The sequence below is a fragment of the Lepidochelys kempii genome, chromosome 5 (assembly GCF_965140265.1).
Source record: "Lepidochelys kempii isolate rLepKem1 chromosome 5, rLepKem1.hap2, whole genome shotgun sequence".
NCBI lineage: Eukaryota > Metazoa > Chordata > Testudines > Cheloniidae > Lepidochelys > Lepidochelys kempii.
Genome location: NC_133260.1, coordinates 15,098,079 through 15,126,061, shown reverse-complemented (window position 1 = coordinate 15,126,061; position 27,983 = coordinate 15,098,079). Strand labels below are relative to the sequence as shown.

Genomic DNA, 27,983 nt, shown 5'->3' with positions numbered 1-27,983 from the left:
CCCATGCTAGTCCTTTCCCTGGAGCTATGCTGCAGGGAGCTAGACAGAGTTAGCAATCTCTTGTGTGCCCTTGACCCTGTTCTCACACCACTATTCCCCCTCCTCTCCCATTTGTCTTTCCTTCCTGGTTAGAGTCAGCTGCTCTCACTTGCTCTCTGGCACCTGCCTGTGACTGTCCCGAACAAGTCTCCAAGCCTAGCAATTCTTTTGGTCTTAAATACAAATAGGTTTTATTGGCAGGTTATAGAAATAGAGAGAAAAAGTATGAAATCAAAAGGAACGTAAAAGAAAAACCAACTGGACAAATGCTGCAGAAAGTGCTGTTACAGGAGGAAGGATGGTCCAGTGGTTAGAGTCCTAGCCTTGGCCTTGGGAGGCTGGGTTCAAGTTCCTCCTTTGTCACAGACATGCCATGCAACCTTGGCAAGCCACTTACCCTCTCTGTGCTACAGGCCCCCCCCCGTCTCTAAAATGGGGTTAACAGCACTTCCCTACCTCACGGAGGTGTTGGGAGGATAAATACTTGAAAGATCGAGGCAGTTAGATACTGCGGTAATGGAGGCCACGTAAGTACCCCAGACAGATAGCTAACCCTCGGCTTCACTAACAAAGTTGGCTTTACAACACCCTAGAAATCTTACATATTGTTGCGCCCAGTGTGTCCGATCTCTGCCAGCTGGGTCTGTATTTCGCCATTGACCTGGCAGACTACGCCACCTAGTCTCAGATAGTCTTTGTGTCTCATGTCTTACTAGAAAGTCTTCCCCCTTTTATAGGTAAGAGCTCTGTGTGCCTTCCCAACAAAACAGGAGAGATGTTATATCGCTATCCGAGACAGTACAAAACCTGACACGTCTCTGACCTTCCCCCAACACGCTGGGTTGGATTTTCAAGAGAGTTAGGTGGTCAAGCCCCACTGAATGTCTAATTGCTTTGGTCCCCTTTGAAGGATTCCAGCTTGTTGCTATGTTAGTTTAGCAGTCCCTTCTAGACCAAAGATCTGAAGGGTTGGCTTCTCCCAACCTCAGAAGTAAAAATGTCTCTTTGGATAGAAGCCAAGCAAGGAAGAGATCTCAGGAAAACTTTTTTCCATAAGTTTATGACAAAAGAAATTTTGGTTGTACCCACACTGTTCCACCAACTTGGAGCCCTCAGTTTCAAAGGAGTTCCATTTCTGCGTTCTGGTAGAAAGTTTTTTGAAATGTAACAGGAGTTGCTAAAACTGAGCATCAAGAGACAAAATTAGAAAAGAAAACTAACAAATATAAAATCCAACACTTGGCTGCCAACTCTCCCTATTCAGGCTTTACTTTTCAGCAAAGCCCTGACTGTTTTCACCCTGTGCCCTACAAAATGCCCTCCCACTTCTATGGATTTCAATAGCATTTTCTCACCAAATGCACCTATTTTTGGCCTTCATATGCTGGCATGCTTGCCCAGCAACATTCGCTGAACATTAGCAGGTTCCTGTGAGGGCCAGGGGAGGAACAGTGTCAAGTTATAGAAGAACGTGGCGTGTGGGCTTCTGCTCCTTCCTGACATGACCCCTGTTACTGCTCAGCTGTTTACTTTCTAGTGAAAAAAGAGGGAGTCATTATCCGCTCTGTCCGAACAGACATGCTTTGCCCCTCTATGGCACATGTCATCCAAAGCTCTAAAGACACATTACACACAATCATTATGTCTTGCAACACCCTTGTGAGGTAGAGGAGAACCTTTATCCACATTTTACAGATGGGAAAACTGAGTCACTAAGAGCTATGGTGGAGATTTACCCAGGCACATATGGGAATAAAAGTCTGCAAATGATTTGCCCTAGATAGCACAGCTAGTCAATGGGGGAGCCATCAATACAACCCACAATGTCCTGGCTCTTAGCCTCTTGTTCCCACTACTAGATTATATCGTGTGTCTCCCTGAAAAGCAACAGTAAAACGAATGAAGTAATCTGGCCACCCATTCAGTTGTGTCCACAGTCCGTATTTTCTTTAGAGGAGCCAAAGTATCTCGCGTGGGATGTTTCCCACAAAGCAGACACTGTCATCCTAAACGATAAAACAAACAAACAAACAAGTGTACGCCTGTAACACTGAAAAGTGAGGACATTTTCCCCTTGCTCCTTTCTACAAGAAGCTGAAGCTGGAGGAAATTCCTGCCAGCAGATGCAGCCAAAGGGTATCTTGCATTCTCCATCTGAACTTGGACATTTCAGATTTCTAAACAGGCTGTCCCAAGGCAAGATTATCAGGGTTTGCAACACATGAAAAAAGGGGAGGAAGTTTAAAGGTCTGTTTTCATAAAAAAAGGACAGGATTTAGGGTAGCCTATGACCTGTGTGGTTTTCCATTGCTTTAATCCAGGTTATCTTCAAGGCAACACTGGAATAGAGTTTAAAAAGATGCACAGGAATTTTTTCAGAATGCCACATTGCATCCAAATCCCATTTAGAGGTTGTGCAGCTTTTACCAGGGTTATTTCCTTTACTCTCGCTGTTGATTATCCAGATAGCTGGGCATCTAAACAGAAGCTCCTGCTCTTATCTAATCAGACTCTCTCCTCCAGCTCATTCAGTCTGGTGACTGTGACATGACAACTGCTTCCCTATGGCAGTGACATGTAAGGTCACCAGTTCTGGACTGTGAATGCATCAAGGTGGGGGAGTAGACATCTCTAAAAAGGAGAGCCTCTATTTACAGTGCTGTCCCTTTAAAAGGAGATACCCCAGAGCCCTGGATTGTGTTGGCTTCTCAAAGACTGCATAGGGCTAGCAGTAAAACCAGCAGCAGTTCCCAGCATGCCTTTTAACCCTTGCTACTTTGTTTAAAAAGCATGGTGGATCTGCACTGTAAAATTCAGCACTTTTCAGGCCCTTGGAGTTGCAATGACAGAGATTCACAATTTGCACTGACAAAAGGAGAGAGGCTGTATGTAAGGACTGGGGCAACCATAACATTCATGAAACTGGCTTTGTAATGTTAAGTGTCTTTCCCCTTCTTTCTAGGCCCTTACACCTCAACCCTCAGAAGGCTGGATCTTTTTCACTATTCGTTTTCAAACATTTAACATCTGAGTTTTTTCAAGAGAAAGAATTTTATACAGAACATGCAATTCTGACTTTAGGTGTTAGCTGGACACCGATGAAACATTTTTGCCTTAACTTTTTAATTTTTTTTAGTAAAGATTTTTGTTTGCAAACAGATGTTTTACTTGTAATTAAAATGTGTTGTGTTACCTGTATCATTCCCCTTCAATATTTGCAACCCAAACACAATAACCTCATACTGCTGCATAAGAACCGGAAACTGAGACTGAACATAAACAGAAAGCAAAATTGACCAGTTAAACTCATGCATTCAAGTCAGAGGAAAGTGCAAAGCAATAGAGAATGAAAAGTAAGTTAGATTTAGAATACTCTTCCAATTTTAACAATGTAACTAATTACTAGTAACCTAGGTAAAGATTTTTTTAACTCACTTTTATATTGACATTGCTCTATTAAGGATAAAGCTTAGCTCTCAAATACCTCTTTACACACTTACAGAACAATCTACAACTGTATTAATTAATGGAAACAGATAAATATTGATAGAGCCTTGTGTGCAGAATCTATATTTTAAGAAGATTGTAACTTACAGCAAACAGGAAAGTTTCCCGTCTTCCTCATCTCCTTTTCTATTTCTTCTCTCATTCAGTTTCCAAATTTTTTTTTGAATGTCTTAAACCTAAATTCAGTGGTATGAGACTAAACACAAATTCCTTCCATTGCCACTGAACACGAGTCTGTTCTTCCCACATTTAGCAAAATATAAGCCCTCGGTCTTTATGGTTAAAAAGCTAGTTGGCCTCAGAAAATGGGTTGAACTAATGCGGGTACCAAGGAATACAGTTCTGATGGGCTGACTGGTTTGGCAGACAGATCTGGAGACTGTTTAGCCACTGACCACTGTAATATATTTACGAATGGCCACTTCCTTTGTCAGAGCACATTTAGCAGATCAGTGCAAATTTGTTCTAGGAAAAGTATAATAAATTGCCATGTGAAATGTTTTAAATAACCAGCGTTATTTATCTAGAGGGGAACTGGAGTGTGAGGATGAGGATGACTCTGAACCACAGAGTGGGGATTATTCACATTACTAGTACAGAACCAACAGTGAAATGCAATCTTACTGGTTTACTGCAACAAATTTGTGTCTGTCCCTCTTATGGATATGCACATTTGCTTGGCACAGATCTGGAAATTTAGAATATTAAAAGAGTGTCTCTCATTAAAGATCCAGTTTTGGGCTGCAACAATAACACAGGAACGTGAAAGACACACTCAGGATCATAGTTCTGACAGTTGCAAAGGCAATATTCATATGGCCAGCAGCTGAACAAACACAAATGCAAATTTGCAAATAGAGTCACCAATTACGACTGAACACACGGCAGTTAAACAAGTAAGGAAAAAAGTTTACAGAAAATAAAGAGGCAAAGGAAAGAAAATGTCAGACAAATAGCGATGTCATTGACTTGGCAGCCAGCAGAAACTCAGAAACTGTCCAGCATTCAGGAAAACGTGGAGAGAGTGTAGGGTGACCAGATGTCCCGATTTTATAGGGACAGTCCTGTTATTTGGGGCTTTTTCTTATATAGGTGCCAATTACTCCCCACCCCCGTCCCGATTTTTCACACTTACTATCTGGTCACCCTGAGTGTAATGAGTCCAACCTCTTTGTAAACCAGCCCAGAAAAAGTAGAAGGATGCCTGGGGAGAATGTGAGGATTCTTCAAGTGATGGAGAGCTGTTCATAAAACTTAATGAAGAAGCTGCAGATTCAAATGAATGACTAATAAAAATAAGCACAGACGGGGCTTGGTCCTGCTCCCAGTGAAGTCAAATGGCAATCTCCCATTGGCTTCTATGGTGTAGGATTAGGGCTATAGCCTACATTCACAGATTCATATTCATAGAGTTTAAGGCCTATGAGAGCATCAGAACATCTAGTCTGACCTCCTGTATATCGGAGCCATTAAATATCACCCAGTTGCCCCAGTTGAGCCCAATTTGTTTGCCTAACATACAACTTGCGTTTAGCTAAAGCATCACTTTTGAAAGGCATCCAGTCTTGAGTTGAAGACATCAGGAGATAGAGAAGCCACCACTTCCCTTGGTAATTTGTTTTAATTGTTAATCACAGTCACTTAAAAAATGGTACCTTACCTATAATGTGAATTTGTCTGGCTTCAACTTCCAGCCATTGGTTCTTATCATGTCTTTTTCTGCTAGATCTGATGAATCGAGGCTCTCTCTACATTGAATTTTCACCAGTGTAACTAAATCAGCACAATAACGTGTGCAAAACCCAAATATAAGTGCACTGCCCTGAAAAGTAATGTCCAGCCTTCATTACACCCTTTTTTTCCTGAAGTTGTCTCTGAAATCTTCAAACTGAAATATGAATGACATAGAATCATAGAATATCAGGGTTGGAAGGGACCTCAGGAGGTCATCTAGTCCAACCCCCTGCTCAAAGCAGGACCATCCCTAACTAAGTCATTCCAGCCAGGGCTTTGTCAAGCCTGACCTTAAAAACTTCAAAGGAAGGAGATTCCACCACCTCGCTAGGTAATCCATTCCAGTGTTTCACCACCCTCCTAGTGAAAAAGCTTTTCCTAATATCTAACCTAAACCTCCCCCACTGCAACTTGAGACTATTACTCCTCATTCTGTCATCTGCTATCACTGAGAACAGTCTTGATCCATCCTCTTTGGAACCCCCTTTCAGGTAGTTGAAAGCAGCTATCAAATACCCCCTCATTCTTCTCTTCTGCAGACTAAACAATCCCAGTCCCCTCAGCCTCTCCTCATAAGTCATATGTTCCAGTCCCCTAATCGTTTTTGTTGCCCTCCGCTGGACTCTTTCCAATTTGTCCACATCCTTCTTGTAGTGTGGGGCCCAAAACTGGACACAGTACTCCAAATGAGGCCTCACTAGTGTCAAATAGAGGGGAATGATCATGTTCCTTGATCTGCTGGCAATGCCCCTACTTATACATCCCAAAATGCCATTGGCCTCTTTGGCAACAAGGGCACACTGTTGACTCATATCCAGCTTCTCATCCACTGTAACCCCTAGGTCCTTTTCTGCAGAACTGCTGCCGAGCCATTCGGTCCCTAGTCTGTAGTGGTGTGTGGGATTCTTCCGTCCTAAGTGCAGGACTCTGCACTTGTCCTTGTTGAACCTCATCAGATTTCTTTTGGCCCAATCCTCCAATTTGTCTAGGGCCCTCTGTATCCTATCCCTACCCTCCAGCGTATCTACCTCTCCTCCCAGTTTAGTGTCTTCTGCAAACTTGCTGAGGGTGCAATCCACACCATCCTCCAGATCATTAATGAAGATATTGAACAAAACTGGCCCCAGAACCGACCCTTGGGGACTCCACTTGATACCGGCTGCCAGCTAGACATGGAGCCATTGATCACTACTCATTGAGCCCGACAATCTAGCCAGCTTTCTATCCACCTTACAGTCCATTCATCCAGCCCATACTTCTTTAACTTGCTGGCAAGAATACTGTGGGAGACCGTGTCAAAAGCTTTGCTAAAGTCAAGGAACAACACGTCCACTGCTTTCCCCTCATCCACAGAGCCAGTTATCTAGTCATAGAAGGCAATTAGATTAGTCAGGCATGACTTGCCCTTGGTGAATCCATGCTGACTGTTCCTGATCACTTTCCTCTCCTCGAAGTGCTTCAGAATTGATTCCTTGAGGACCTGCTCCATGATTTTTCCAGGGAACGAGATGAGGCTGACTAGCCTGTAGTTCCCAGGATCCTCCTTCTTCCCTTTTTTAAAGATGGGCACTACATTAGCCTTTTTCCAGTCATCCGGGACCTCCCCCGATCGCCATGAGTTTTCAAAGATAATGGCCAATGGCTCTGCAATTACATCCGCCAACTCCTTTAGCACTCTCGGATGCAACGCATCTGGCCCCATGGACTTGTGCTCGTCCAGCTTTTCTAAATAGTCCCAAACAACTTCTTTCTTTACAGAGGGCTGGTCACCTCCCCCCCATGCTGTGCTGCCCAGTGCAGTAGTCTGGGAGCTGACCTTGTTTGTGAAGACAGAGGCAAAAAAAGCATTGAGTACATTCGCTTTTTCCACATCCTCTGTCACTAGGTTGCCTCCCTCATTCAGTAAGGGGCCCACACTTTCCTTGACTTTCTTCTTGTTGCTAACATACCTGAAGAAACCCTTCTTGTTACTCTTAACATCTCTTGCTAGCTGCAACTCCAGGTGTGATTTGGCCTTCCTGATTTCACTCCTGCATGCCCGAGCAATATTTTTATACTCTTCCCTGGTCATTTGTCCAATCTTCCACTTCTTGTAAGCTTCTTTTTTGTGTTTAAGATCAGCAAGGATTTCACTGTTAAGCCAAGCTGGTCGCCTGCCATATTTACTATTCTTTCTACACATCGGGATGGTTTATCCCTGTAACCTCAATAAGGATTCTTGGAAAATACAGCCAGCTCTCCTGGACTCCTTTCCCCCTCGTGTTATTCTTCCAGGGGATCCTGCCCATCAGTTCCCTGAAGTTGTCAAAGTCTGCTTTTCTGAAGTCCAGGAAGTCCGTATTCTGCTGCTCTCTTTTCTTTCCTATGTCAGGATCCTGAACTCGACCATCTCATGATCACTGCCTCCCAGGTTCCCATCCACTTTTGCTTCCCCTACTAAGTCTTCCCCGTTTGTGAGCAGCAGGTCAAGAAGAGCTCTTCCCCTAGTTGGTTCCTCCAGCACTTGCACCAGGAAATTGTCCCCTACACTTTCCAAAAACTTCCTGGATTGTCTGTGCACTGCTGTATTGCTCTCCCACCAGATATCAGGGTGATTGAAGTCTCCCATGAGAACCAGGGCCTGCGATCGAGTAACTTCCATTAGTTGCCGGAAGAAAGCCTCGTCAGGGATCACTTTGTTCATCACTAAAAGCAGCCACTTCTGGGATGGAACACAGCAGCCGTTTAACAGTGCACAGAAATACTACATGGCTGATGAGAACAGGAAGTGAAGGAAACTGCTGTATCCAATGGAACCAAACAAATAAGGAAAATTCAGGTTGGCGGACTATAAAATACCCAGCTGGCAATATGGCCCAGTCACGGAGTTAACACCTTCTCTCATTTTACAGATAGTGCCTTGGGTTCTCACAAGTAAAACAGACCTACGGTGGATTTCAAGTTTCTCCAAAAGATGCTAGGCTGGATCACCAGCTGGAGTGAATTCGTATAGCGCCACTGAAATCAATTTCATGCCAAAATGCACTGCCTGTTCAGACCAGATGAGTATCTGACCCAGTGTTTCCAGCAACATGGGCTATCCACTCCTTCTGAGGCTCTGATTTAGAACCGATACAGAGGAAAGGGTGTCCCGTACTTAAACAACAGCTCCACTTCCCGCTGTACCTAGATGTTGTTTGGATGTCTCCCATCCAAGTACTGACCCAGTCCAACACAGCTTAGCTTGTGAAAACTAAGGGTCTGTCGTCACTGCAGAGTTAACTCACGCATTTACCAGAGCTACCTCGCATGTCAACGCACCTGTCTCACCAGAGTTTAGTGGTGTTTTCACTCTGGGCCCAGCTGGACCTGTAGGCTAAAACCCAAGTGAAGCTTGAACTCAGGCTGGTAACCCTCCTACTTTGCAGTGAGGACACAGGATAAACCACTCAAGTGCTGACAGTCCTCCTGTGCCTTCCCCACAATTGCCCCTGTGTGCCCAGAAGGACAGACAAGGTCTCCCACAATTCACTGGGAAAGAACCATAGAGCGGCTCAGGTTACAGCAGCACAAAAATACACTGTGATGTGGCCCCACAGAAGTCCCAGCAACACACACAGGTGAAAAGAAAAGGAGTACTTGTGGCACCTTAGAGACTAACCAATTTATCTGAGCATAAGCTTTCGTGAGCTACAGCTCACTTCATCGGATGCATGCATAAATTGGTTAGTCTCTAAGGTGCCACAAGTACTCCTTTTCTTTTGGCGAATACACATTAATACGGCTGTTACTCTGAAACCACACACAGGTGAGTGCAGCATCAGTGAGGACATAGTAAACTCAGGTATGACTTTACAGTGTGGCCGCTCACATCCAGGGTAGGCTAACAGCGGTGCTCAGACCTAGGCACCAACCATCTGGGTTAACTCTACGGTGAAGACACACCCTGAATGGTTCACAATACAAGGTTGTAAACGGCAGTCAAAATTAATATCAAGAAAGCAAAATTAATATTTAAAAAAGGGGTGTTTAGAGGACAGTAAAAAACATGCAGTTCTTTTCAGATTTGGTTTGTGCTGCTTATGAGATGGATTCATTTAAAAGATTTAAAAGAACATGTAGTTTGTAAGCAGATAATTCCAGAAGTTGTGTTGTTTGGGAAGTGGCCATGTGCTGATAACCTCCATTCTTGCCTTACAAATGCAGAATCGCTTCATTTCTGCAGAGCCGCATGCAGCACTCAGTTTCAATCTGTTTTGTAACTGTTTCATAATAGAATTACTGCTGTGCATGATTTAGGTTGTGCCATTCAGTTGTGAAGCTCCTAGTTTCCTAGGTCAAGATTGTTGATACATATATCTCAGATGGCCCAGTGGGACCGAGACACAGAGACACAACCTTCCTCTTTCTCCTCAGCACAAGCATTTGTACAGGAAAGGATTTATTGTACCATGAAGTCTGGGATTAGAAACATACCCTCTGCAGATATCAGCATGTTGAATGCACTCTTATTACAGACTTATTCTGACATATTTACAGTTGAACAACCAGTTTGTGTTTTCCTTCACTTGCTCACTTGTGACCTGATCTTTATGAGATCAGCTGTAGTGTGTCTCCTCAGCAACATGGGCTACTGAGAACACATCACACCTCTCTTCTGCTCTTTACACTGGCTTCCCATCAGAGAGTCAAGTTCAAAGTCTTGGTCCTTTATTTCAAGGCACTCAATAACCGGGGACCAAGGTAGCCAAAAGGTCACCTAAAACTCTGTGATGAAGAACATGATCAACAACTTCATTCCCGAGTCACAATGTAACTCTCCCCCTTAAAGGTAAAGCTTGTCTGTGCAGGAGACAGACCTTTCTTGGGGGCCGGTCCCAGACAGTGGAACAAATTCCACGAGAAACTAAGGACTTACACAAACCTTCCCACCTTCTGCTCCAAGTGCAAGGTGGATTTCTTCAACTTGCCTTCTCCGATATCAACACGGAACAGCATGTATATTAAAAAAAGCCTACCCAAAGTCTACCCAAAACAAAACATGCACCGCACACACCATTCTCCCCAGTGGGACATGAAGGGAGAGAGAACAAATCACACGAAACATGAGTGACATTGCTTAATGCACGGCTGGAAGCCACTCGGACACTACGGCGTTGAGGAAAGCATAAGAAACTATGTAAAATAGATTATAAGTCCCCCTTACACGCAACAGGTCCAATCTTTCACCCACTGAAATCAATTGCCCAACACTCATTGATTTGAGGGAGCACTGGCTCCAACTGGGCATAAGGTCAATTAGCTCTTCTGTAGCAGTGCTCATGGGTCAGGTCTCTCATTTGAGACAGCGGTAAGGTGTAATCTCTGTCCCACCTCAGTGTCCACTAAGGTGCTGCACTGCAGAGACCTCCAGTCTGGCTGGAGAGCAATGGGGACCAAAAGAGGTGACCAGAAAGATCCAGATTCTGGCACTGCTACTCATATATGGGGCTCTATGGATTTGTGTGCATGATTTCTTAAATTAAAAATATCCCCTCCCCCTTCCAATGGAAATGGGGATTTGCTGTTCTCCGTTTCTCAGATAGGATAGCCACGTCGACGAAACATTTTTCTTAGCCTGAGGTTTTCGTCAGGTGCAATGTCAGAGTTTTAAAACAATTCACTCCCGAAGCTGACAGTTGGGCTATTGCAATGGGATATAACAGGTGCCTCTGAGGAGACAAGGCCATCATTCTAATGATGTGTTGAGCTTCACAGTCCTCGTTTAGGACCTGATTCAACAAGCCATCCTTACTCAGCACAGCACAGCACAAACTTAGGCTGCAGGCCTGGTCTACACATGTGTGCTGAATAGGGATGCACTTTAGCACACGCTTCAACACCTTATTTCTGATACTAGGGCAGGATGGTTTTCCCCTGCAGTCCCTTCCTCACTCACCTCTTTTCACCTTGCTCTTACAAGCACCGCACCCTGCACCTGCACTGCGCAGGATCAAGCACTCAGAAGGAAGGGAGTGTTTAAAATAAAACAAGAAACACTTGAAGATTTGTCTGAAACCTGGGTGCAGCTCCTCAGCGGACTCCAATGGACTAACACCAGTCCACACCAGCAGAGGATCTGACCCACTGTTTTAAAAGAACAATCTGAAGACAATGTCAGTTGCATTCTGACAACACTGATTAGAGCACAGGAAATGCACCATGCCACTGGAAATCAGAGACAGCCAGAGCCTCTGTAAATTCCAGCATTTTTTTTAAAAACAGAGGTTACTTTTGCCTCTGTCTGTCCTACCTCAGTGTCACTTAAATTGCTGCACTGCAGCGACTTCCTCTCTGGCTGGAGAGGAATGGTCTCTAGGCCATGCAGCTCCATGTGTTGATCACGGACCATTGTTCTGGAAAAACCCAAATTCATATTCTTTGCTACAGTGTAGTGTATTTCCCCAAGACTCGATCTGTTCCCTAGCAGGAGGCGCAGTCGGAGTGAATCAATAAAACATCAGTTCCCATGGAGACACACACCAGAGTCATTCAATGAATGGAGACACAGAAACTGCTAAACGCTATTTGGAAAACACCTGTAACGTATTGTCAGGGTTCCTTCCCCACTCTGAACTCTGGGGTACAGATGTGGGGACCTGCATGAAAGACCCCCTAAGCTTATTTTTATCAGCTTAGGTTAAAAACTTTCCCAAGGCACAACTTCCACCTTGTCCTTGAACAGTATGCTGCCACCACCAAGTGATTTAGACAAAGAACCAGGGAAAGGACCACTTGGAGTCCTATTCCCACAAAATATTCCTCCAAGCCCTATACCCCCTTTCCTGGGGAAGGCTTGAGAATAATATCCTCATCAATTGGTTCAGGGGAATGCAGACCCAAACCCTTGGATCTTAAGAACAATGAAAAATCAATCAGGTTCTTAAAAGAATAATTTTATTTAAAGAAAAGGTAAAGAATCACCTCTGTAAAATCAGATTTTGCATCCGATGAAGTGAGCTGTAGCTCACGAAAGCTTATGCTCAAATAAATTGGTTAGTCTCTAAGGTGCCACGAGTACTCCTTTTCTCTCTGTAAAATCAGGATGGTAAATACTTTACATGGTAATCAGATTCAAAATACAGAGGATTCCCTCCTAGGCAAAACTTTAAAGTTACAAAAAAACAGGATAAACCTCCCTCTAGCAAAGGGAAAATTCACGAGTTGAAAACAAAAGGTACTCTAACGCGCCTTGCCTTAATTACTTACTCTTTTTGTAATATCAGAGACTTGTTCAGGATGGTTTATAGGAGAAGGAGTTTTTTGACCTGATGCTTCTCTGCTTTCCCCAAAGAACGCACCAAGAAAGCCTTCCCCCCCCAGATTTGAAAGTGTCTTCTTTCCTCATTGGTCCCTTTGGTCAGGTGCCAACCAGGCTATTTGAGCTTCTTAACCCATTACAGGTAAGGAGGAATTCTAGGCTACTCTTAGCTGTATGGTTATGACACGTATTCTTATCCATGCAATGTTATTTTGCTACCTAAGGCATGAGCACTAGTCGCTGCATTGTGCCTTGAGAGAGTGCCTGGAGCTCCATGGACAAAGTTGCCCTAATGCATTTCCTTTTGAGGAAATCCAGCTCAGAATTAACACTGAGCACAGATACAATTGCCCCCGTCACCTCTGCGTAAGAAAATGTTGCTGTTAATGCAGCCACATATACGGCAGTTTGGTAAAGTCATTCTATACAGAGAGATTTTATGACTCCCTGGAAATGGAATAGCTGCGTACAACTGGTCCTCTCTGGTTGAAAAAGGAAAAATAATCGGGACAATGTGACAGTCTGTTTCCCCTTCTGTCAAGGTTCCTTCCCCACTCTGAACGCTAGGGTACAGATGTGGGGACCTGCATGAAAAAGCTCCTAAGTTTATCTTTACCAGCTTAGGTCAAAAGTTCCCCAAGGTACAAAATATTCCCCCTTTGTCCTTGGATTGGCCACTACCACCACCAAACAAATATTGGTTACTGGGGAAGAGCTGTTTGGAAACGTCTTTCCCTCCAAAATACTTCCCAAAACCTTGCACCCCACTTCCTGGACAAGGTTTGGTAAAAAGCCTCACCAATTTGCATAGGTGACCACAGACCCAAACCCTTGGATCTGAGAACAATGAAAAAACATTCAGTTTTCTTACAAGAATACTTTTAATAGAAATAGAAGTAAATAGAAGTAAAGAAATCACCTCTGTAACATCAGGATGGTAGATACCTTACAGGGTAATTAGATTCAAAACATAGAGAACCCCTCCAGGCAAAACCTTAAGTTACAAAAAAGATACACAGACAGAAATAGTTATTCTATTCAGCACAATTCTTTTCTCAGCCATTTAAAGAAATCATAATCTAACACGTACCTAGCTAGATTACTTACTAAAAGTTCTAAGACTCCATTCCTGGTCTATCCCCGGCAAAGACAGCATATAGACAGAGACCCTTTGTTTCTCTCCCTCCTCCCATCTTTTGAAAGTATCTTGTCTCCTCATTGGTCATTTTGGTCAGGTGCCAGCGAGGTTACCTTTAGCTTCTTAACCCTTTACAGGTGAGAGGAGCTTTCCCCTGGCCAGGAGGGATTTCAAAGGGGTTTACCCTTCCCTTTATATTTATGACACCTTCCCTGTGGCTTTTATGTCAAATAACTATTTTCCCTTTAAGGGTCAAATCCTGCTCCAGCTCAAGTCCCTGACAAAGCACCCATTCACTTCAATGGGACTAAGATTTGGGGCATAAGTCAATATGTAAACTAAAGAGACACTCAGAGTTACAGACTAATTGAATTAAGTATTAAAACTGACAGGATCCAGTCAAGGTTAACAAGTTTAAAATGCAATGGCCCTTTAAGACGGCATATTTTCGTTTGCACCATCACTCTGCACTGATTTTTGAATTAATGAAATGAGGTACCATTCAGCAGAACTTAAATCGGAAACAGTCTGTTCTGCCGGGGGAGCCTATACACCACAACTCTAAGACTCCAGCTGTCTCAGCGATTACCAGAAATGTCACTCAAAAATATACAGGATTCTTGTAAGTTTCAATATGATGTTTGCTCCCAAGAAAGGGGGACTGGAAGACAGAGTGGTGGGGAAAATAACTGCAGACACGTGCATAGCTGTGATCTAAAACATAGTTGCACTGTCCCATCAGCCTTGTCTCACATCTCTTTAGCTACATGAGTACTCTGAAGGCTCACCCCTTTTGTCTGGCATGTGGAAAGTCTAAGGGCAAGACATGGGTGCATTTTTATAGTGATTGCACAGCGATTTGGTCAGGAAATTCCCATTAACTCCAGTGAGAGTCAAGCAGCTACATCCCTAAAAAAGCATTTTGGAAATTTAACCCACAATGTACACTAGCTCTTTTGGATGAGAACACCAACACCCTGACTACTTACCTACCTACCTACCCTGTGAGCTCTCTGGAGCAGGGACTGTCTTTTGTTCTGTGTTTGTACACCGCCTTACACGTTGGGGTCCTGGGGGGCTCCTGAGCACTACCCCAAAACAATTAAGAATACTTGCAGTCACTGGAGATCCCAGGAAATTTTTTGCAAGAATTGGAGCATTAACGCTAGTGTCCAGCCCAAATTCCAACATTTTTTTAAAAACCGTTCTCTGGTTTTGTTTGAGTACAGCATCTCTCCCTTCCTTCCACACACTACCATAGAGTTGTGCTCTGTGCTGTGGTCGGTTATACAAAACACAGTTTGTCTATAGATAGATACAGGTATAGATAGCTATACACTAGATAATACATTACATAGGTCCAGAGCAGAGAGCAAGCTTATACTAATCCTTTTCTCAGGGCAGATAGTGCCTTCTTCTAACTCCATAGGTCTTCTCCTTGGAGGCCAGCTTTACTATTAACAAGGTGTGTCCTGTTAATCAGGAATTCCTACTAGTGGGGATGAAAAGCCAGCCATGGGGACATCTCAATGGAGAGGATTCTACTCTGCTATTAGTCAGGGTCTCCTGTTGCCACTGTCCCTTTGAAGATTCTGCGGCTATGAGGAATGAGTGGACCCCAAGAAGGCCGGAAGAACATAGCACTGCAGGTGCATATAGCCATTTTTATTATGAATATATTCAGTATGGTTAAACCCATCTGATGAAGTGTCTCCTCTCCCACGCCCCCCTTCACCTGTAGGGCTTTGCTGAAAATCTTACTAGTACAATTTTGTGTTTGCAGGGGGAGGGAAAGAAGGTGAAAGGGAAGATTTTTTATTTTTTTTACATCAAGAGTCAGCAATAAAAGAGTTAAATGTTATGGCATCTATGATACCAATGGGGCAACTGCTTTCTTCGTTACTATTCTGCTTAGCTGACTGGATTAAGTTTGCTAGAAAAGAAAGAGCCAGAAAGAAGCAGAGACCTCTTAAATATCCCCCTGAACAAACCGATTTCTCTTGGCCCAGCCTTTGTGAATTAAGTGTTTCACTCAGCATGATATCTGAAGGGAACCCTTCCCCAGCCAAGGAGGTGACCTCTTGACACCAGAAATAATACAGCTCCCCTGAGATGTATGATGAATATAGTACTTTTGAAGGGGAAAACACCTAGGCTTGCCAATCTCCTCCAAATTCCGATTCATCACTTCGCTTAAGTCTGGCACTGCTTGGCATAACATCCTTTTGTTCATGCAGAACAACACGGGATACTGAAACAGCCTCTTTTCCCTGCAGCAGTGGTGATTAATTGGCAAGATCTGGCCTCCAGATATTATTGTTCTCTGCTATGCTGCATTACTTGCTTAGGCACCAGTCCTGAGGAACTTTAAGCATGTGCCCAAGCATTTGTAGGACCAGGACTTTAGGGTTTAATCCTGCTTCACTGGAGTCACTGGCAGGTTTGCTATAGATTTCAGTAGGAGCAGGACCTTAATTTCCATTCTAGAGGTTCTGACATTTCACCAAAGAGAGCTGTTCGCACCCAAGCAAGGTCTGTGTAAAGTACTTATATATTGCCACAGTATCTGAGCACCTCACAGGTTTTAATGTATTGATTCTCAGAATACTCCTGTGAGGGACAGCAGCACTAGTACCCCATTTTACAGATGGAAAACTGAGGTACAGAGAGGCTAAGTGGCTCGAGGAAGTCTTTGGCAGAGCAGGGAATAACTCTGAATGTGCCAAGTCCTAGTGTCCCATGGGTCATCTTTCTTTCTAGTTCCATCTTTGTTTTAAATAATGTTATCATGGAAGCTAAATGCTGTTTCCAGGATGCAGTTTATTACAGCCCAGTTATGCCTGTTTGATATCTTCGCTATGGCTTGGAGTGGGAAACATTCACATGAGGCTGACGGTTCCACACCTTTTAATCCAAAAACTCAATACCCAGCAAAAAAGAACAACAACTGATATCAAGTATGGGGAAATGAACGGAACTTCTGTTAGCTCTTTCCTTTGGCTTCCTCCCCACAAATGGTTTTGGTTGGCTCGGGTTTCATTTTTGTTTGCATTCTTCTCATATGAGAAAGAAGCAAGGAAACACATTAACTTTTGAAAACAAAAATGAAAACTTTCACACACTTATTACTTATACATTTTCATTAATTGATATACACACATAAAGCACCTTTCACTCCAAATTGCTTCATGGACTCTGTTACGTACAGAAAATAAACGCAACCTGAATCTTCCAACATGTTTTATCATCATGCCTAACCGGAGTCACCGTAAAAAGGCTGGGTTCTCAGAAAGTGCTGGGAAACCCATCCTTTCAAAATTCATTCTCAGGATGAGCACCCAAACATTGAGGCACCTGCCACACAACAATGCAGGGTGGAGATATTTTTTGACAACCACCAGGGCAGAGCCCTGCTCTTAGGAAAAGTTCTGTGAGATCTTTAAATGTACTTATTTACCATACTCGTTACCATGATCTCTGAGCGTTTGCCCGTACCAAACTGGACTACGGTCTTGTAATCAAGTCCTTTTCCCTTACTACAAAAGTCACTTCATTTACCTATTATAAAAACCCCAAACCAGAGTATTACAAGAAGCTTTTAATACAACATCTGATACTGAAAATGTAATAGCAATTACTTCAAAATATAATACGCTGTTTAAGGCTGACACCTGAAGAGTTTGTATGGTTTTTGTTTGTTTCTGTGTTTTTCTTAGGTTTCGGCAGAGCCCAACTGAGCTAGGTGCTTTCCAAACACAGAGGAAAGCACAGAGGCAGGGACTGTGTCCTTCTCTCCCATCGCTTCCCAGCTTCAATTCCAACCCCCTTATGCCTCTTCCTCCGCATTAATCAGCAGTTGACTCAACGAGATAAATCAGTGAAATAGACAATCAGATGGCCTATGGGCCACATCCAGTGTCCACTGAAGTTAACAGAAATACCACCATTGATTTAAAGGGGCATTGGATTAGGTCCGTTGGACCTGATTTGGTAAGGCACTTCAGCACATAATTATGGTCACTGAAGTCAAATGGGACTATTCATGTGCTTAATGTTAAGCACGTGCTTACATGAGTGACTGAATTGGGGCCTTAGTCAGCTAGTCTCTTGTAAGCGTCATGGAAGTGAATCCTCAGGTGGGATTAAATCAAAGTGGGTCCAGCTGCTTTGCATACTAGCTCAGGGAAGGGTCCGAAGTACAGATGGCATGAAAGATGGCACAGAGATGACATTTTTAAATGCTTTGTTTGTTTTTTCACAAATTGTTCTGGATGACCCCTTCCTACACACACAACCTACTGCCAACTCGAAAGCCATCCCCATGACTCTCAAGCTGTTGCTTGGATTGCTGCATGCAGTTTTCGCCCCCCCCTCTCTTTTTAATAAATATGCTGAAGTACTTAGAAATCTAATTTAGAACATGCTTAGCAATGGCTGCATTAGTGAACTGCAAGCGCTGTTACATGGAGTTATGTTTTTGACCATTTGCCTTTTGGAAATGTAATAGCAAATACTTCAAGAAATCCTTAAAAGAGCCTGGGAGTGAAAACCATTTCATTCTAACTTATTTAACCACAATGAACCACAGTATGCAATCAGTATTGTGAAGATTCGCTGAGTGGAAATACAACAAGGGTCTTGGACTACTGCCGAGAATGTGAATTTAATTAATATTTACATTATTTTACTACTCTACAATAAAAGAGATCTCATCTCAAGCTCTAAGAGCCCTTTAAAAGCTTTTAAAAATATACCAACGCCTAGTTACCCAAAGTTCAAATAATCCTGTAAGAGAGAGATAATAAAATTTAGTTTAAACTCCCACCAACACAAAATCCCAACCAGACTCCACATCATCATCACCAGCCCTTCCCATCACGTTATGTCCTAAATAGAACGTATAAAAATCCCACCCACTGCCCTTTTGTTACAGCTGTTTTTATTTAGATCTTCATGACTCTTTGACCCGCAGGCAAGAGACATCCGACTGTATGTTTTTTCCATAACCTATTTATACCAGTACTTTTTAGTCAACAAACATTGTCTTTCCCGGAGAAGCCAGAGCAAGCTTCAGCAGGATCTCCTACTGGCTGTCCGGACATGTGAATTAATTCTGATCCCACGACCAACAATTATTTCCGACACAACTTGTTTGTAAAATATCAGTCCAAATAGCAAAGATGCTTTTGAGCTACACCTGCCCATGTATGATGGTGGCCCATCCTAAGCACATTAAATAAACTTATAATGATGGATCATAATATAGTATTTAAGGGTTATAGGACTGGGAGCCAGGTTCTAAGACCTATTCATAGGGGTTGTTTATTTTTCTCATCCTTGGGATGAAAAATGAAGCCAAAGTGGATTTTCTGTCAGTTTAATGCAAAAAAAGTAAATTTTTCATTCATGCCTTGAAGACTGACGAGCCTGAAACAAGACATTACCGGACTTAGAGCAGATATTCAACAACTTCATGGCCGTTAATGACCTCTACCCCTTCCCACTCAATCTTGGGAACATCTTTGCTACAGATGGTCTCTTTGCAGACAAATCCGGCTCTGGCATTAGCAGGAACAAATGCAATAAAAACAATTAAAAATATTCACTAATAGTGTTTGGTTAACTCCTCATTTGCTTATACAGGGAACCATGCTAGGGAAAAAAAAAAAACCAAGCCGTTTATGTGATATCGGCTCCAGAATAGATCTCATACTTTTAATACTAATATTTTGGGCAGAGACTAAGAGTGGGAATGGAAAGTATTTCGAGTGCCATGACTTCTTTATTTTGCAAACATCAGTTGCTAACTGGGGTCAGACAGAAATACTGTTCAGAAATAAGAGCCCAAACAACTCAAGCTGGCAGCTTCTTCACACACTAACCATGCCCTAAGGCGCTGAGAAGATTCTCCACATTGCTGACTCTTAGGTCTTCTGTGTCTAGTCTACACTCCACTTGCCAGCACATTAAGGAGCTGTTTAAGAATACACCTAAATTCTTAGAGTATAGGCCTTTACAGACTGGCCTGTATATCTATATTCTAACATCAAGAAAAGAAAAGGAGTACTTGTGGCACCTTAGAGACTAACCAGTTTATTTGAGCATAAGCTTTCATGAGCTACAGCTCACTAAGAGGTGAATATGCCTTATTAGCATAATGAAGATTCCTTAGACACTCCCATTTTCTGCCCTGACCCCACCATCCCCTTACCTTGAACACCTTTGAATAAGGGTGTAGGCATGCATGGTGCTAGAGAATTACTGCTGGTCGGAGGAACCTTGATTTTGACCACACATAACTTCCTTTCATTGGGGCACAACAACTTTGCATACAATATAAGGGCTTGCAGGATCAAGGCCTGTGGGTGATATATAGGAGTGGAGCCTTCTCTGGACCTCAGTATTCACTGCCTAAAAGATGCAGATGGAGGCTCTCCACTATACCCCTTTACCAAAAGATTTAACACACAAGAGGAAATCATGTAACCGGACAGCTAAAATGCCACAGAACTTTTCTGAATCATTTACAGGTCCATCTTACTAAATCACATGTGATGTCCCAGATACTGTCAAACATTCTTAACCCGCTACCTAAGGGTCCAAAAAAGCAAATCACTTGCCCAGTAGGGGCTGATCTTTAAGATCAACCAAAACAGTAACAGAGACTTTAATTTAAAATGGATGCCTACAAGGAGACCGGATCTATGGGTGAGGATCCTTCATTCTGATTTCACAGCCCTGTATTCCTGCTGCTTTGGTGGAGAACACTGTGCATCTTTTCTCCTGCAGCATCTCATTAGAGATTACAAACAGAAATCAGAATTTATGTGTAAATCAAACCTCCTTACACTAATTTAAGGATTGTCTAACTGGGGAAAGCCAGGAAAATTAATCTGAAATAACTAAAGGTATGAATTTGAAGTGGATTAATTAAATTTCATTAAACCCCTATGTGAAAACCTGCTTTCAGAATTAAAGTGAATTAAACTAAATCATAGTAAGGCCACTTTAAATCTGAACAAAAGCATCCACACAGGGATTTAATGTGGTTCAACAAATCCACTTTTGTCAAGGTTCCTCCCCCACTCTGAACTCTAGGGTACAGATGTGGGGACCTGCATGAAAAACCTCCTAAGTTTATCTTTACCAGCTTAGGTCAAAACTTCCCCAAGGTACAAAATATTCCACCCGTTGTCCTTGGACTGGCCGCTACCACCACCAAACTAATACTGGTTACTGGGGAAGAGCTGTTTGGACGCGTCTTTCCCCCCAAAATACTTCCCAAAACCTTGCACCCCACTTCCTGGACAAGGTTTGGTAAAAAGTCTCACCAATTTGCCTAGGTGACTACAGACCCAGACCCTTGGATCTTAAGAACAATGACCAATCCTCCCAACACTTGCACCCCCCCTTTCCTGGGAAATGTTGGATAAAAAGCCTCACTAATTTGCATAGGTGACCACAGACCCAAACCCTTGGATCTGAGAACAATGAAAAAGCATTCAGTTTTCTTACAAGAAGACTTTTAATAAAAATAGAAGTAAATCGAAATAAAGAAATCCCCCCTGTAAAATCAGGATGGTAGATCTCTTACAGGGTAATTAGATTCAAAAACATAGAGAACCCCTCTAGGCAAAACCTTAAGTTACAAAAAAGATACACAGACAGAAATAGTTATTCTATTCAGCACAATTCTTTTCTCAGCCATTTAAAGAAATCATAATCTAACACGTACCTAGCTAGATTACTTACTAAAATTTCTAAGACTCCATTCCTGGTCTATCCCCGACAAAGACAGACACGCAGACCCTTTGTTTCTCTCCCTCCTCCCATCTTTTGAAAGTATCTTGTCTCCTAATTGGTCATTTTGGTCAGGTGCCAGCGAGGTTACCTTTAGCTTCTTAACCCTTTACAGGTGAGAGAAGCTTTCCCCTGGCCAGGAGGGATTTCAAAGGGGTTTACCCTTCCCTTTATATTTATGACAACTTTAAATTCACATCTTTAATTAATTCAGATTAATTTTCCTGGATGTCCCCATGTAGATAAGCCCTTAGGCTCTTACATTCAGATTCCCTCAGAACTTCTTTCTGGTATATTTTCTCTACCAATGCCTAAGGGAGTTTACACTGGCAGAACTTCCATTCCAAGAAGCTGGAAGGTGTACCAGATATCCAGAATGTGGCTCCTTTATCTCCAGTTATAGTACATCATAGTAATTCAGCTGAAAGAGGAGAAGATAGGATAACAGCTTCTTATTCATTGTGTAAATTTATAAATAAGAGGGTATGTATTTATACACCAGTTACTACATACTTAAAAAAAACAAGGAGTCCGGTGGCACCTTAAAGACTAACAGATTTATTTGAGCATAAGCTTTTGTGGGTAAAAACCTCACTTCTTCAGATGCAGACTAACACGGCTACCCCCTGATATTATATACTTAAAGTCCTTCTATATTGGAGTATTGACCAGCTACTGACACTAACTGCCATGACCTTGTACTAAAACATATAAATGGACAAAGCGATTTTCAATATCATACAGTAAACACTCCAGAGAGACAGCCATTGTTGGTCATTGGTCAGTTTCCTACTGTAGATGAACCTGTATTGTACCATTTTTGTGTTTCCCCTTCTCAAGTCTGATTGGCTAAATCAGCATCACGTGACCATTTATATTCCATACTACCTGTCACTAAACCAGCAGTCTTCCAGGGGGCACCATTATCCAGAGGATATCATGCTGGACTAGCAGTCAGGAGATCTAGAGTTTATTACTGGCTTTGTCATGGACTGGCTGTGTCACAGAGGTCCTGTGACCTTGCACAAAGTCATATCACCTCTATTTTGCCTCAGTTTTCTCATGTGTAAATTGGGGATAGTGACACCAACCCTTCTTTGAAAAGTACTTTGAGGTCTATGAACAAATACCACCATATTATTATTTCAATTTCAGCCAGCTGTTTAAATCAAGAGAAAACTAGTCACTATGACTCTCCCACAGAAGGCTTTGTCTACACAAGGAGGGTCTTACCACTCAAACCCTCTAGTGTGGATGCAGTTATATGGGTATCAAAGTACTTAAACTAGTCTAGCTTATGCTAGTTCCCCTCACCAGCCTACGCCATAGCAGTATAAAGAGTTATACCAGTATATCTGTGCCCACACTAGGGCTTATACTGAAATATCTTTGTCAGTTACAAAAAGAAAAAGTAAAAATCAGCCCCCTAACCAACCTAGCTATGCTCGTAAAGCTTTTAAGCATAGACGAGGCCCAAGAGAAGTATGTGGCTTTAGAAGACCTTAGATTAAAGAGCGGCTATAAGGGCCCACTGGGCCTTCACAGTGGCAACCAGAGGACATTTTGGAGCCTTCTTGGTTAGCAGCAACACAAGCAAGTTGCAAGGCAGTAACTCTAATGAACTCTTTGCTTTTGAAGCTTCTGGCAACACTTTCTTCACTGTCTGGTCTGGCTGCTCTCCAACAACTCCAACTTCTTCTGCTAGTTACCTCCAACTGCCATGGGAACCTTCTCCCCATCGGCTAGCATCCCCGCCAGTTTGTCTTTTAAAAATACATTCTTGTGGTTTATATTGTCACAAAAACACGTAACAAAAATCTATCCTTCTCCCACACAGCAATTTATCCTGTCTAAATGACCATGTACACATGTGCGCGCATGATACTATTACTTTATGTAGGTCATATTCGCATGTGGAAAAACACACTGCCACCATATTCTACTCTTGAGGTTGGCAGTTCAGAAAATTAATTTAGTAAGATAATACTGTGCCAATTAAAAATATTACAGCTCCTCAAGGTCAGTGGTACCAAAGAGAGTCAAAACAGAAGGAACAGCTATCTATTTCTCAATCACTTGTAAATAACAGCTTAGTTGATACAATATTTATGTTCCCGCTCAGGCCTGGAGTGGTTGTAGCTGTGACCACAAACTGTGCTCATCCGGGATGGATAAAAGGAGATAACTTAAGCATCGACCTTGCATGCTGAGCTGTATATACACAGTAGAGTGTCTCTATTCTTACTTTTGAAGCTTTTTAAGTATGGACACTTACTGCTCAAGAACTCTCATCTTGACAAACAAACACTTTGATAAGTACTTCAATTTTCTTCCCCGAGTCTGACAACCCTCAATTTACTCTGATCTCCCACAGTATGGCACTTATTTCTGAAGATGTTTGTTTAATGTGGTGGCTTCTATAAACATAACTTGTCGTTGACCAACAGTTCAAAGTTTCTAAATCTCCAAGCAAGGCAGTATTTTAACAATGAGGCTATAATTAGTTGCTTTCAATTGTCTAAAAGAATTTTTACCAGAGTTCTCTGCATCTCTAAATTCTCATACTATCGAACTAGATTCTTGTACTGGCACCCATCACCATAGTACCTATATTTACTTCCCTTCTTTAAAAGCTCTGGGGTCCTGGATCTGTTTCAAAGGACTGGTCCTGAGTTGGCAGGATCTGTCTCAAGGTACAATACTGGTCCCAAGTCAGCTTAAGGGACAGATTCCTCCTGCCTCTGGCAAATTTCCCATACATTCCCTGGATGGGGTCCTCTCACTAGTTCACACCTCCTGCTTTCCACTTGCATGTGCAGTCCCTTGATGGGTTCCAGTTCCAGCAGTTCCCTTCAAATTCAGACTACCAGTGGCATCATCCACGATGGCTCCAAATAACCTCTCTAGTCAACAACTCTCTCTCTTGGCAACTCCCTGTTGGCATGTTTTTCTGCATCAACTAGTGCCATTTGGCAATGACTTCCCCCCAGCACCACGAAGGTTTTGCTCAGCTTACACAGTTCTAGGGATGGGTGGCAGCAGGGGTTCTTGTGGCTCCGGCTCCGTTTCCAGAGGTGGTGGCACTGGGATGCTGCTTCTGTCCAAACTGGCAATGGGAAACCCAGCTGCCCAACCAGACTGGTGGCCCTTTCTGATCTGTATGGGTCAATTTGGCCTGGGTCCCACTCAGCCCTTATTGCTCTGCAGTCCCTGGTTTATACAAGCCCCAGGAAGGCGGTCAGTCACAGCACTGTTCCTTCTGGGTTACGAGAAGTGGGCACAAACTTGAGTGACACTTTCACCCTTCCCTTCCCAAATAGTATGAAACGTACAGCATGAGGCTATAAGCGTAGGAATATTGTCATTGGCCAGGTCCAGCCTCCCATATGAGCAGTGCCAGTGGGACTTTAAACAGCCAAAAGCACAATCAACAGTTATTCTGCACTTGCTCAGCCTGTTGTTGAACCGCTCCTTGCTGCTGTCAAGGTGCCCCATGTCTGGCTTCATAAGCCATGGTATTAAGGGGTAAGCACGGTCTCCAAGGATCACAATGGGCATTTTGACTTCCCCTACGGTGATCTTCTGGTCCGGGAAGAAAGTCCCTGCTTGCAGCTTCCGGAACAGGCCAGTGTTCTTGAAAGATGTGTGCGTCATGCACCTTTCCAGACCAGCCTGCGTTAATGTCTGTGAAACGCCCACGGTGATCCACAAGCACCTGGAGAACCACTGAGAAATACCCCTTCCGATTAATGTACTCAGTGGCTAGGTGGACTGGTGCCAGAATTGGAATATGCGTGCCATCCATCGCCCCTCCACAGTTAGGAAAGCCCATTTGTGCAAAGCCATCTACAATGTCACGCACATTGCCAGGGTCATGGTCTTTCAGAGCAGGATGTGATTAATGGCCCTACACACTTCCATCAACACGAGTCCAACGGTTGACTTTCCCACTCCGAACTGGTTAGCGACCGATTGGTAGCAGTCTGGAGTAGCCAGCTTCCACAGTGCAATTGCCAGGCGCTTCTCCAATGGCAGGGCAGCTCTCATTCTCGTCTCCTTGTGCTGCAGGGCTGGGAGAACTCATCACACAGTCCCATGAACATGGCTTTCCTCATCCGAAAGTTCTGCAGCCACTGCTCATCATCCCAGACGTGCATCACGATGTGATTCCACCACTCAGTGCTTGTTTCCCCGAGCCCAAAAGCGGCGTTCCACTGTGGTCAGCAACTCCGTGAATGCCACAAGCAAGCTTGTGTCACAGCTATTATGTGTGGCGAAATCAACGTTGCACTCCTCTTGCCTTTGTAGTTTAAGGAATAACTCCACTGCCCCTCGTGACGTGTTAGTGAGAACGAGTAGCATATTGGTCAACAGTGCGGGACCCATTCCTGCAGACCCAAGAAGCAGAGCAGAGTGCACAGTACACAAATCATTGAAAGATGGTGCCAAACGCGGACAGAAGCACAGGGATTGCTGGGATGCGAAGCAATGCATCACAGGGCATTGGGACAGGACCCAGGATGCCCCGCAACCCCCTCCACCTTCCCACAACTCTTTATGGCGGAAGAGGAAGAGATGCTCTGTGGGATAGCTGCCCAGAGTGCACCACTCTGAATACTGCTGCAAGTGTCGCAAGTGTGAACACACGTTTGCACAAGCAGCTGACTGTGAACACACAACAGCGGTTTCCCTTCAGCACTCTCTGAGCAGCGCTGTAACTTCCGGTGCTGGAACTCAGCCAGTGGAGACATACCCTTAGGTTCCAAGACCAAAGTGGCCCAATCTTCCGAGGTGCTGAGCATCTGCAGTACCCACTGATCTCTGAGAAGTCAGGTCACTTTTATTCAGGAACCAAAGTACAGATTTAGGAACTGAACCTTAAGCGTGCAGGTTTCAAAATTTGGATCCATGTTTTTAGCATTTTGTTCACTGGCATTACACTCTGAGCAGTAATACTGTACCAAAATAGCGCCTAGTTTAATACACATCCTCTGAAAATGTGGCCCTGCAAGAACAAAATATATTTTTCTTTATTGTTCCAAGAGCTGCTCCTTTCTGGAAAAGCTGGAATAAAGAGGTGGAAACACAAATGTGTCCATGCTATAAACTGTATAAACTTATTTTTATTTCACTTTCCCAGCAGAAGAGATTTCCCTTACTGACCTTTGAGAACAGGGTCCAAAGCTTTTCCAGAATCTCACAGCATTAAAAATGACATATTAACATCAGCTGTAAAACAAGTTCACTTTCACATTCACCAAGAGTAACCTGCTATCTTGAAATCTACTGCAAGTGACATTCCTATTACTATTTATACTCCTGAAATGAGCACTAGCACTTGATCATGAATAGAACAGCACAGCAGCACTAGAAAGAGTGTACCTTTAAAGACAGCATGGAAATTTCATGAATCAGGATCTTAACTTCATGAACCAGCTCATTATGAAGTGGTTGGAAATAAATACACCGCATGAAGCCATCATAGGAGATACCAGGCCTTTCTTACCAATCTTATCAATATCTTCAACACAAAGCCCCTGCCAGCTCTAGCTTCATGCCACTTGCAAGTACCTGCTGAAACAAACAGCTTTATTTTGTTTAACATCTACCGCCTGAATAAAACTTTACAGGACGAAATACTAAGATGACAGAGCTAAATTATACCTATGAGCAGATGCGGAAGAGAGATGTCAAAGAGGTGTAGGCTAGGGGAATAAACTGGGGTTTTTTAATTGACAGATTTCCTGAAATGCAGAATTGATAATGTGAAGAGATACACAAAGTCAGCACCAGATGGCAAGAGATGCAGAGCAGAAGACTCTCACACAAAAAGTTGCATCGCTATCCATAACTGCTAATTATTAAATGAGAAGTAGAAAATGGTTTTGCAGTTCACACACAGGAAACTGCAGGGGATATAGGTTCTATCTTGACTGCCACTGACTTCATGTGACACTTTGTGGAAATCGCATGATTCCTATGTACCTCAGTTTCCCATTAATGATATTTACTTACCACAAAATAGTGTTGTAAAGATTAATGACTTCATGTTTACAAAGCACTCAAAATCCTTGGACGGAGGGTGCTATAGAATGAAGAGTGTATTATCTTGCCTTTTTAAAAAAATAATATTTTTAAAAGGGACACATTCAACTTGAAATCTAGTCAATTTAACAAGACAAGTTAAAAATACTTTCAGCTCCTATACCAGCCCCATGGTCTTCCATGCCAATTTTTGTGGTTTTACAGTGTCCCTGTTATTGTCTGAAAGATGCACACAAACAAAAGAGGGAAACTGACCGGTTGACTAGGCAAGGGAAATAGTGAAATTGACTATACATAAAATGCTGGCAAATGCACAAGACAAACACACTAAAAAGGAGGGTTGTTTTCCATGCAGTCTCTTTTTGGTTATAGTGATCATAGGTATTAACCTTTTATTATTAGAGGTGAGAGTGTTCATTAAGAAACGTTAGCTTTTTGGTT

The 27,983-nt window shown here is 43.0% G+C and overlaps 1 protein-coding gene across 7 annotated transcripts in view; it reads right to left on the bottom strand.

Moving 5' to 3' along the window:
• CTIF (cap binding complex dependent translation initiation factor) overlaps positions 1 to 27,983 on the bottom strand; it is a 347,267-nt gene that overhangs the window by 105,900 nt on the left and 213,384 nt on the right. The window lies entirely within an intron of this gene.